General features: G+C 36.5%; 1 protein-coding gene across 3 annotated transcripts in view; it reads left to right on the plus strand.

The window, feature by feature from the left end:
• The window catches only part of AP1AR (adaptor related protein complex 1 associated regulatory protein), a 40,627-nt gene that overhangs the window by 10,401 nt on the left and 17,076 nt on the right, over window positions 1-13,150 (plus strand). The window lies entirely within an intron of this gene.

Below are 13,150 nucleotides of genomic sequence, written 5' to 3' on the forward strand. Positions count from 1 at the left end.
ACTATCAAGTGGGTCTACCCACATATATTCCTGACCTTTTCCAATTTATCCTCCACCCTGGAATCGAAGTGATCTTAAATGCACATCTGATACTCTGGTTTCTCTTCAGAGTCAATAGATCTTTTGCCTTTTAAATGCAAATCTGTGACACAAATACAACATAAATTCTGAAGTGGCTTACCAAACTTGTAGGATAAAGACTGAAATCTTAATGGAGCTTTCAAGGCTCTGTGTTAATCTTTTCTTTGCCTACCTCTTCTTTCTCCTTTTATTTTTTTATTTTTGCTTCATGTGTGTCACACTTTTCCTTGAATCTATTTCTTTCCTTTTTACTTAGATGACTCCTATTCACTCATCTTGTAGATGCCAGCTTAAGAATTCTTTCCTACAGAAGTCTTCCAAAACCATCTCCTACCCTCCAGAGGGTAAGTCTGCACATCACCATGGAACCATCTGCTTTTCTTCTGTGCATGTTCTTAGTTTATAGTCATACTGAAATAGTGTGATTATTTGGTTAATGCCTGTCTGCTGCTCTCAATAAAAAGGAAGGAGTTTATGCCTGTTTTTCCATACCACTGAATGAATACCCAGCTCTCAGTTAAGTGCCTAGTACATATTACATGTTCAGTAAATACTTGTTGGCAGAATTAATGAATACAGTATCTTGAATATGTCAGGTTCTTTTCACTCCCCCTTGCCTTTGGTACCTGCCGCTCCCTGAAACATCTCTTTTATCTGCTTGGAGGCCTGGCTCATTCCTCGGCCTCAGGCTGATTTTTGATGACACCTCATCTGAACATATCCCCTCTCACAGCATAGTAGTTGTTAATTTACCTGTGTGTCTACCCTGTTAGATTATAAGCCTTTTGGATACATGGGTTTAAAGTATTTCAAATGTATAGCTATGCATGTTACTGTATTACATAGCTATGCCTGGCTATGCCTGGCTATGCCTGTCACTCAGTAACTTACGGAAATAAAAAATTGGAAGATTCAGTGGCATAGATACATAAGTGGCAACAGTTTCCAAAAGAAGAGCGTTGTCAGTGATTTCAGATGCTGCACACAAATTGCAGAGGACAAATAGCAAAGAACTAAAAGACCTCTAAGGTCCCTTCTCATTATTAGTTTCCTTTAAATCAGGCTCTTAAAAGGCAATAACTGTTTTTTAAACCCTTGCATTATGTCTTTGACATGTTTGGAGGGAAGAATTTGTCTCCTCTCTGCCAAGGCATAAAATTAAGTTTTTGAACATATTCTTCATAAACGTGTCTTTATTAGGAAGAAGCTTATTAAACAGTAAATATGATTATTATTACTACCTGTATTAGTCAGGGTTCTCCAGAGAAATGGAACCAGTAGGAGATATCTGTATTTCTATGTTTACATGTAGGTAGATATATATAAACAGATATAAAATGAGAACTGTCATAAGGAATTGCCTCATATAATTATGGAGGTTAAGTCCCACAATCTGTTATTTGCAAGCTGGAGACCCAGGAAAGCTGGTCGTGTAAGTCTCAGTTCACGGGCGGAAGACCAGTGTCTCAGCTCAAGCAGTCAAGTAGAGAGAATTCAATTCAACCTTCCTTCAGCTTTTTTGTTCTGGTCAGGCCCTGAATGGATTAAATGATGGCAGCCCACCCACCTTGGAAAGGGCAATTTGCTTTACTCAGTCCACCAATTCAAATGCGAGTCTGTTCTCTAACACCCTTGCAGATGCACCAGATATAATGTTTAGCCAGATATCTGGGCATCTGGTGACCCACTCATGTTAATGTATAAAATTAACCATCACATCACCTTATGTCACTGCTATCCCTACCTGGAAAAATCTGTTGATTTTATCCCTTAAGATTTGAGTGGTTAAATCTCTATTGAAATATTTGATACTAATTGGAAAACAATGTTTCCATCATCTTTGTAATACTTTTTGCCAGGCATTAGATTTATAATCTTTCCAGTCTTCTGGAAAAAAAATAGCATTCTTGGGAAGCTTTTAATTTTTAATAGACTTTGGAACAATTTACCATGATTCTTCATCATTTATTTATAGTGTCAAGCAAAACATACAGGGAAAGACTTTCTTATTTTATTCTGACAGATATAAAGAGGAATATGAAGAAAAGGTACAATATCAATGTAGAATGTGTGATAATTTTTCAGTTACCTTTTACTTAAGTCACTTTGATATGAGTATTTGCCTGCTATGCAAAACAAAGTGAGAAGCATAAAATACTGCATTTTAAGCCTATTCTTAACAAGACTGGTTTTATCTTTAATAAAAGTATCTTGAAATCTACCTTGAGAACATCGATAAGTGAATATGTATGCAAGTATCTCCACTTTTGTACCACATTAGTTTCAAATTCTTCCAAATTTCTGTATATGCCTCCATCGTTCAGAGTATTATTCTCCAGGAACCAGTCATAGCCTTTCTTTTCTACCCCTCTGATGTCCTTTATGTGTTTGAATCTGTCTTAGGCTGTGTTGACATAAAGGAATATCTGAGACTGGGTAATTTATAAAAGAAAAAAAAAGCTTACTTGGCTCACAATTTTGATGTCTGGAAAAGTTCAAGATTGGGCATCTGCATCTGGTAAGGTGCAGACTGCTTCCACTAGTGGCAAAAGGTGAAGGGAAGCCACTGTGTGCAGAAATCACACGGCAAAAGAGGAAGCAAGGAGGGAGTGCCAGGCTCTTTTTAACAACCTGCTTTCATGGGAACTCACTCATAACCATGAGGATGAGGTTGGCACCAAGCCATTCATGAGGGATCCACCACTGTTACCTAAACACTTCCCATTAGGCCCCACCCCTAACAATCGAGATCAAATTTCAACATGAGATTGTTAGGGGACAAACATCCAAGCTATAACACAATCCACTTTCACATCTTCAGTAGTAGTAGAGTGGATACGCAGAAGCCTACTTTACTTCATTTAGAGACAGCTCGCAGGACCATAAGAATTACATGTAAATGAATTCTTTTACATGTAAATGAATTACATGTAAATGAGTTCCTCCAAGTCCATGGATGACTTGGAGGAACTCTAGACTGTTAAGAGGAAAAAGTACACTTCTATTTTCTTTAAATCATTGTTTTTGGAGCCTCTTTCTTTCAGCTCCTCAACTTTCACCCTAATTAACACACCTGAATATACATGTTCTTGAATAGAATAGTGGGTTGCTGCCCAAATTACTTATCGCCTTCCTTTTTCCTCCAGGGCATGTGACTGGATTCATGAACGTTAAATGCACATATTATGTGCCCGTAATCATTTTCTTCACAGCTCAACTTTATGTGATACTGCTCTATTGCTAGAGAATTCTTCCAGCTTCTCACATCACTTTGTCCTTTATCGTTTCACTGCTGGCATTTAAGTCTTACGTCTTGGATTTACCGCATTTATTTTTCTCTTGTACTTTCACTCTTGATACTGCTGCTTTCATATTACATCCCCATTGGGATTCTGACACTTCTCCCATCATCTCTTGTTTTCCAGTCCGTCTCCCAAACCAGATGATTTTTATCTTGTAAATATTTCTTTAATCCCTGCACTTCTCTCACTGACACCACCCTCGTCCATCTTATTCTTGCTTAGCCTCAAATTTGATTGCATACGTTATTCATACATTCATTCTATACGTTTATCCCTGCTCACTGTTTAGGACTTGTATCATTCTTGGCACTTGCAGGAGCAGCTTCTTATATGAACCAAGGTTTACTTCTGGTTCAAGTCATTCATTTCTATTCCTGTGCAGTATTGTATTATATGAATAGGCCATAATTACTTCACCCTTCTGTTGATGGACATTTAGATCATTTCCAACTTCTTTTTTTTTCTTTTTCTTTTACAAACTACCTCAATTTGTGCAAGGAGATAAATGTCTCTTTGTACACATGTGCAGAAGATTCTTTAGGTGGATATACCTAGGAGTAGAATTGCTCAGTCATAGCTTATGTACCTCTTCAAATTTACTAGAAAAATAAAACTTCTTCAGAGTAATTATACTACTTTAAACTTTTACCGATAATGAATTTTCATTGTTCCATTTCCTAACGCTTGGTATTGTCAGATATTTTTTCAATCTGTTGATGTGAAATGCAATCTAATATTTTGTCAAAACTTTATCGTATAATATTCCTATATACCAGCAACAAATACTGCATATTATAAAATTACCTTTTAAGATAGCAGTGAAAAAATATAAGAGACTAGTAATCAATAATAGATGTGTAAGACTAGAACAACGTTTTTAAAGATGCCATCTAAATAAATGCAGGGCAATACCATTTTCACGGGTAAAAAGACTCACTGTGCTTAAGATGTCCTCTGCCTATTTACTTGAAATTTAGTGCATTTGTAGTTAAAATCCTAATAGGAATTTTGTGGAACTTAAGCTGATTCCAGCAATTTTAATGGAAGAGCAAAGAGCCATAAAGAGCCCACAAATTTTGAAGAAGGAAACTTGTCCTATCAGATTATAGACTCTAATAATTAAAACCCTGTTGTATACTAGTGGGTGAACGGGCTGGAATATAATACCCAGGCTTTCTTAGTCAACTTGAAGGTGAAGCTCAGTAATGTTTATTTTTAAAAGGCAATTGTTTCATGCCACAGGATGAGAATAACTGCTTTTCTAAAACAGAGTTGTCAAGACTAAATACCTATATTGGAGGGTTTCTAAATGTAAAATGCCTAGTTCAGGGACTCATAACCATTTTTTTTCTTTTGTACATCAACTCCCAAAGGTGTGCAGTAGTCTCCTGTCAGTAATAATGCAGTGTTATATTGATTTTTGCCCAAAGATGGGTGAAGGAGACCTCCTTAGATTTACTCTTGCCATTTTCTGTTGTTGTTTCCTATGGTACCTCCAACATTCACACCTCCAAAAATCTCTGGTCTGTATAAACTTGGAGTTTTCTTACAGAGTTGTTTTGTTGTCATTATAAATGAAATTAATTTGAGATTCAGTAGATTTAGTCAGAAGTTACAAATATGAAAGCGGAGAATACTGTTTTTTAGCTTCCTTATTTTTAAGCAATTATGTTTGCATAATAGAATCTTAGATTGTTCTGTACCAATTTACACTATAATTTTATTTAGCAAATGTAGGAAGCTTTGTACAACATGACCTACTTATAGGCTAACAATAGGTCTAAAAAAGTAGGGTGGCTATTCTCCTTTATTTTTAGATTCTTAAGCAGTTACTATTGAAAATATTAGATCAGATTTTCTTTTAACTTTAAATGTCACCAGATTTATATACTCCTAATTTTTAGTGAAAATCTTTTTATGAATAATAGTTAATTAATAAAATGTTTTATGCATAATACAATTAAACTTATTTTTTTCTTATAAGAATGCTCTAAAAGCATATAATGTGAACAGTGTTATATATAAAATTAGCACACTTTTAGATTCCAGGCTACACATATTATCAGAACATGTATAGCAGTGTTTTCAGCTACAGAACTGTGATGGATTGAACATGGAGGGGGAAGAATTGAGGAAGATCTAAAAGATATTTATCTACACTTGACCTTGGATATATGTTGAAAAGAGCTTACTTTTTGGAGTTTAGATACTTTACGTAATTTTTTGTACTAAGTCCTCAAAATCCAATGCATGTTTGACACATAATAGCCTTTAAAATTCAGACTAGCCACATTTCAGTTGCTCAATAGCCCCTTGTGGCTAATGGTTATCATTACTGGACAGTGCAGATCTATCCAATAGGATAACAATAGTTCATAGGATGATTCTGGGAAGCAAATGAATATAAAATACATATTTTAAAAATAAGCTTCGTTCCTGACCCATTGTAGGTCCTCAGTAAATGCAAGCCTCTCTTTGCTCTCCATTATATTAATAGCTTGTTATGTTTTGGGTTTTGTAGCATATGTAGTTGGAAACTTCAAGTCAATAAAATATTGACCTTTTTTTCAAATTGAAGAAAATAACATGTTCTTATTATTCTCTAAACTAACAGTAATTGAGAGTCAGCTTTTGTAATAGATATTGCTGCTTTTGCTCATTTTGCTTCCTATCTTTCCTTCTAAGACTCAATTTTCACCTAAGATTATTAGAAATGTACGTTAATAGTTGGCACCAAATTTCTGGTTTTAAACTGTGATCCAGTTTCCTTTTGTCTCATTTTTTTAATGATGCTGCCCTGTATACATCTAAAACTTCATTCTTGAAAATATTCTCAACCAGCACCTATATAATAATGAAATATTACTACACAGTACTTGGGGGACTTGAATGATGAGTTATGTGATTTTTCCTGTGGCTACTTTTGCTGTCCCATTAATATATAATTTTAGGCTGGGTGCGGTGGCTCACACCTGTAATTCCAGCACTTTGGATGACCGAGGCAGGCAGATTGCTTGAGGCCAGGAGTTCGAGACCAGCCTGGCCAATATGGCAAACCCCCATCTCTACTAAAAATACAAAAATCAGCTGGGCATGGTGGTGCACGCCTGTAGGCCCAGCTACTTGGGAGGCCGAGGCAGGAAAATCGCTTGAACCCAGGAGGCAGAGGTTGCAGTGAGCTGAGATCACACCACTGCACTCCAGCCTGGGCGACAGAGTGAGACTGTCTCAAAACAAACAAAAAATACATAATAATTTTGTTTGGGCAACCACATTGGTGATTTCGTCATGTCCCAGGCTCTCACCTTCAACCTTTTGGGTCAGGTGAGAAAACCAAGGTAAATTTAATAATTTAAAATGAGAAATGTAACTGTCAAGGAACTATATAGTACTTGTGTCTAGGTAAAGACATTATTTTACTATAAGCATAGAATAACAGGGTGGGAGGTGCTTAGTGAATGTAGATTCAGAACAAAGAAAGTTAATTATACAATTCAAATAACCCATCACCTTGGAACACTACCATCCACTGGGACCAGATAGCCCAGTTCCTTGAACCAGGGGACTTTTCTACAGACAGAGTTTGGCTGAACTCTACCAACATTTCTTTCTCTATTTTGTATTCTTCTGTTTCTTCATTTTACACATCTTTTTTAAAAATATGATTAACTTCCTTCTCTTTCTTTTAAATCTTACAGGAGCCCTTCTGTTTCCTTAAGTTAACTTAGCATGTGAAGGTAACTGATCCATGATGTATTGTTTATAGCTTTAATTTCTGTTTTCTCTGTTTCCAGCTTACTGGGAGATAACTCACTCTTCCTGTGTCCCCAAGGAAAAGACTATACTTCCATTTCTCGATATTACTTAGAAGTAAAATCCCTAGAAACAATAGGCATATGTATGTATTGGTAGTAACATGAAGTGTATGTATGGGAGGGGAAAAATTGCTGACATTGCATCTTTGTCTACAGACAACCTTATTGGGATAGCAAAAGCAAGCAACATAAATTTCCTGGGTGTGAAGAAAAGAAGAAAAGAAAAGTACTTTTACTGATCTGAGATTGAGAAGTAGCTCCAGGGTTAAATATAGGAATACTTTTAAGGAGTTTTTGGGCTGATGTTTATGTTAACGTTGTAGTTTCGAGTTTGAATAGAGGAGTCTCACCCAGACTCTAACTTTGTATGAATGTCAAGCTCAAGGCATCTAAAAACACAAACCTGCTTCTTTCCCAGGCTTCCTCATCTTGGTAAATGACAAATCCATCCTAATTGTTCAGGCCTCAGAGTTAGGAGATAGCCTTGATTTTTCCTTTTTACACACATCCTTATATCTAATACATTAGCAAATTCTGTCAGCCCTGTCTTCAGAATTACTTCTCATTACTCCCACTATTGTTACTGTGATTCAAGCCACCATCATTTCTTCGCTCTACTATTATAATAGCTTTCTAATTGACCTCTTAAAACATATGTCAGCGTGTCTTTTAAGGATCTTCCAGTGAAGTTGTTACAGCTAATAGATTCTTAAGGAATGATAGAATTTAAAAATCATTGTTTTTGTACTCTGTAGTGAAATAATGGAACTGAGTACTGATTATCAATGGATGCTAAAAACCATTTGGTAAAAGCTTGATGTGAAATATTATGATGGGTGGATTAGGCTGACATAAATATCCTAACTTACAGATCATCAGTAAAAGTGAGGCAGGCAAAAATAAAGTTCCTTATGATTTGATTCAATAGCAAGTACCATTAGTGAAGCATTCTTGCCTAAAAAAATTAAACTCAATATAATCAAGCTTTTAAATCAAATTACTAAAATGCAGGAAATACAGGGGATAGAAGAAAAAGTTAAATAATACCAAGAGGAAAAATATCAGGTAAATCCAGAAAGTGAGAAATTTTGTAGGACAAGTGACACAATTTGTCTAACAAATCAGTGGCATGAAAATAGACACTGGTGCTGGGAAGGGGGCTGATATGGACTAAAAGAGGTGCAAGAGGCCTAACAAGCAAACATACTCTGTGGGGCTTTTGTTTGATTCTGATTTGAACAAATCATATGTAAAAAGATAATTGGGGAAATAGAAATATAGATTGGACTAGACATTAGATAATATTAAAGAAATTATTTTAAATTTTGTTGGTATGTTAGCTTTTTTAAAAAAAAACAGTTCTTAATACTTTAATTAGAGATGCAAATTGAGGTAAGGGTAAGATAACATGTCTGAGATTTGCTATAAAATACCAACAAAAAATAAAACAAAAAGGAGTATAGTATAAATGAAACATGATCAGGAAGTAGTAACTTTTTAAGTGTGGTAATGGGTACCAGGGGGCTTATCAATCTCTTCTCTCTGCTTTTGTGCATATTTGAAAAGGTTCATGATAAAAGTTTTAAAAAACAGAGTGAATGCTAAAGACAAAAATCTCTTCTGTGAGTTCTTATCTAATTAATATTAAAATCTAAAACTCTTCCCATGGTCTATAAAGGCCTGTGATCTGACCCTGGCTATCTCTCAGACCTTATCTCCCTTCCTTCTTCATTCCAGCCATTCTGACCCTCTCGCTTTCTTAGAATGTGCCAAGTAGAGTTTTGCCTCAGAGCGTTTGCTTTTGCTTTTCCTCTGTTTAGAATTCTTTTCCTCCAAATATCTGTCTAGCTGGCTTCCTCATTTCCTTGGGGTCTTTGTTCTGCTTTTGCTTTAACCGAGAAGTCTGCCTTGACCACCCTACATAAAATAACCCCCTGTTCCGGGTGCGGTGGCTCACGCCTGTAATCCCAGCACTTTAGGAGGCTGAGGCAGACAGATCACCTGGGGTCAGGAGGTCGAGACCAGCCTGACCAACATGGAGAAACCCTGTCTCTACTAAAAATACAAAAAATTAGCGGGGCGTGGTGGTGCATGCCTGTAATCCCAGCTACTCGGGAGGCTGAGGCAGGAGAATTGCTTGAACCCAGCGGGTGGAGGTTGTGGTGAGCCAAGATCGTGCCATTGCACTCCAGCCTGGGCAACAAGAGTGAAACTCTGTCTCCAAAAATAAAATAAAATAACCTTCCTCCTCCAATCACGATCCTCACTAGTAAGTGAGGATCCTTAGAGTATAAGGTACCTATACCTTAGAGTATAAGGTACTTTTCTTTAAAAAAAAAAAAAATGTATAGGCTTGGTGCAGTGGCTCATGCCTGTAATCTCAACACTTTGGGAGGCCGAGGTGGGTGGATCACCTGAGGTCAGGAGTTTGAGACCAGCCTGGCCAAAGTGAAACTCCGTCTGTATTAAAAATACAAAAATTAGCCGGGTGTGGTGGTGGGCGCCTATAATTCCAGCTACTTGGGAGGCTGAGGCAGGAGAATCGCTTGAACCTGGGAGTTGGAGGTTGCAGTGAGTCGAGATCCAGCCACTGTACTCCAGCCTGGGTAAGAGTGAGACTCTGTCTCAAAAAAGAAATATATATATATAATTTTTTATAGATTTAGGGGGTACAGCTGCAGATTTCTTACCTGTATATATTGCATAGTGAGATACCATCTTGTGCCAGTCAGCGTGGCCATTACTGAAAAGTTAAAAAGCAATAGATGTTGGCGAGGATGTGGGGAAAAGGGAATACTTAGCCACTGTTGATGGGAATGTGAATTAGTACAAACTTCATGGAAAACAGCATGAGGTACTTTTCTTTCATGGCAATTACTATCATCGGATGCATTTATCTATGTGTTTATTATCATTCATTCACAAATTGTTAGCTCCAAGGTGGCAGGACCTTTATCTGTTTGTTGACAGTTGTATTGCCAGCATCTAGAACAGTGCCAGGCACTTTAGAAGCACTTGATAAATATTTATGAAATAAAAGTGTAAAACTTGACTTAAGGTTTAATAGTTGAGTACTTCCATTCCTTTCCCCAGTTGTTCCGCTTACCCTTCACTTACATTCTCATCCTTACCTAGGAGCAAGTAGTGAAGGATTGATTGCCAAGAGCCTCATTGAGAACAAAACTGAAGGAAAGAACAGAAAATGCAGCATAGTTTATTATAGGAAACATTGTAAAAGGTGTATTCCAAATTTGCTAGGCTTTTAAGCATCCAATAATATGGAAATATTTGAGTTTTCATTTTTCATTTCTTAATAGCTCTCCGAAATCTGAAATGGTCCTTTCAAACCATTAGGACGTTGGCTTTCTAATTATTTTTAAAACATATATATTACATAGAATATAGAAAAGTATGTGAAAAGTTATGGTTTTATACGGCTGGAAGTTGGCAAAATGTCAGTGACTGAATTTAATACATCACATGTCTGAGGGTCCTATTCAGTCATCAATAATGTTTGAACAAGTAAACATAATTCAAGCATACTTGAATAAGTAACTTAATTCATGAAATATATACATATTATGTTTCTTGGTATTTTCAGATAAGTCACAGGATAAAGTTCCCCTGATAAAAATGTTGACCCTGAGTTTGCCAAATCGAGTATTTACTTTATCAGTATAATCTTAGCTTTTATTGTGGTAGGAGTCAAGATATGCATTTTGTGAACAAAGTCTCAATCTAATCCATTTTAAAAGGAAAGCTTGAATTTTTTCCCAAATATATTTTGCTTTTCTCTCAAATATATTTTGCTTTTCTCTTTATCTTGTTTTATTTATTGCTATTCTTAATTTATTCCCTTGTCATATCACTTATATTCATGTTTATTAATCAGGACTTTGTGGGGGACAGAAGCCCAGTTAAAACTATCTTAGGCAAAGGGTAGAATTTGTAATAGGGATGTTAGGTTTCTCAACTAATAACCAAACCATGAGCAGGGTGGGATGCATCTGGTTCTTAGGGATGGTTTTGATGCTGTCAGAGCACTCTTTCAGTTTATTTCATTCCTCTCATTGCGCATTGTCAGAAAGCATAATCCCCAGCAACTCTCTAGAGCTCTCAGAAGGATATTGTCTCTCCCTGCTCAGTTTCTGTGTAACCCTGAACCAGTCAAATGAGGTGTGAGGGATTGACTGATTCTAGCTTAGTCAGATACTCAGGGATTCAGAGTCATGTGAGAACGTGAGTGTCCTCACTATAGCTGGCTGTGAATAGAGGGGACAGAAAAGGGAGATATTTACAACAGATAACACTTTTGCCTACTACTAAAGTTAGTTTGTATTATCTATGTATAATTAGACTAGAACATGGTGTTCTGCCATCTAATACAAATGTAGTGTAACAGTTACCTTGGTTTCGACAATGTTCTACTTAGCTTTGGGCTTTGCCACAGCAGTGAAGTCATACTGATGGCTCCTATTGATAGTATTACTGGGCTTTATTTCTAATTATTCAGCTGTACCACTCACTAACCTGGAGGAGGAAACAGATTAATCAGAGACAGATTCTTCATTCAGGGAAGATAGTGATGGTTGCAGGGAGAGAAGCATATAGCACTGTAAGCAGGAATCCTAATGCCAGAACCCAGTGCTACTACTGAAGGTTCAACTCATTTCTGTATTTGTTTGAGAAATAAAGGAGAGAGAAGAGTGGAGGCACTAGATAGAGGATTAAGGGTATTGCATTTATGTTGGATATAGTCCATGAAATCTGTGGAATTGTAATACCAAATTCTTTGCTTTTTACCAATGATCTTAGTGGACAATAACACAGATTTGCATCAATCAGCAGATAAAGATTATAGCAGGAAAAATAGTTCCCATAATTTCATTGCTATTTTTTTCCTTCAGTCATGATATGGCATTCTCTTTCACTAAACCTTCATTCACACACATATACATAATACAAAGAATTCTGCACTTTGGGAGTCCCAGAATTACTTGAGCCCAAGAATTTGCGACCAGGCTGGGTAACATATTGAGACTTCATCTCTACAAAAAAATAAGTGAAGCCAAGCATGGTGGTGCATGCCTGTATCACTAGCTACTGGGGAGGCTGAGGCAGGAGGATCACTTGAGCCAAGGAGTGCAAAGCTGCAATGAGTCAGGATTGCGCCACTGCACTCCAGCTTGGGTGACAGAGTAAGACCCTGTCTCCAAAAAAGAAAGAAAAGCAAAAGAATTCTGACCTGTCCTAACCCCAGGATTCTTCCTGTTTCTTAAAAGTGTGCTTTCTGTCCATGAATCCTGATGATTTAAGAACGCTTAGTACAAATTTGGATCCCCATTGTATGGCAGTGGAGTTCTCCATCAGTTTTGGCAGCTGTAACAGGAACCACATTATGACTGAAAGTCTCGTAATCTCCTGGCACTTCCAGTTACAAAGGACTGTGAGTGGCCCTGTCCTGGGATGCCAGCTTGGATGCTGTAGTACTTAGAATGTAGACATATCTTTGGAGGATATAATAAAGAAGATTCCTATTTGACTACATATAAGTTTAATAGGAGCAGAAAAGAATGATTAAAATAAAGTCAATATTTGGCCCTAGTTGGAAAAAATAATGTAATGGATTGTTTGATTGACATGTATATGCATTGTTTTTCTCTTTTATTTGTGAGGGCATGGGAAGATAACAAAAGTCTTGAATAAAGACACGTGATTCCACCACCAAAGATAACTACTCTTAGCATATTGACATACATACTTTTAGATACTTAATGTTTTGTGTATTTTTAACAAAATTGAGAACATATTCTTTTTATATATTATTTAACACATCAGTATTTTTTAACGAGGTACTTTTCTTGATGTAGTAAAAATAATGAGATACATTTTAAAATGTATTCTACTCAATGTAGTAAATATAGTAAATTAATTATTACAGATTTAGTAAGT

This window comes from Pan troglodytes, chromosome 3 (assembly GCF_028858775.2).
Source record: "Pan troglodytes isolate AG18354 chromosome 3, NHGRI_mPanTro3-v2.0_pri, whole genome shotgun sequence".
NCBI classification, from domain to species: domain Eukaryota; kingdom Metazoa; phylum Chordata; class Mammalia; order Primates; family Hominidae; genus Pan; species Pan troglodytes.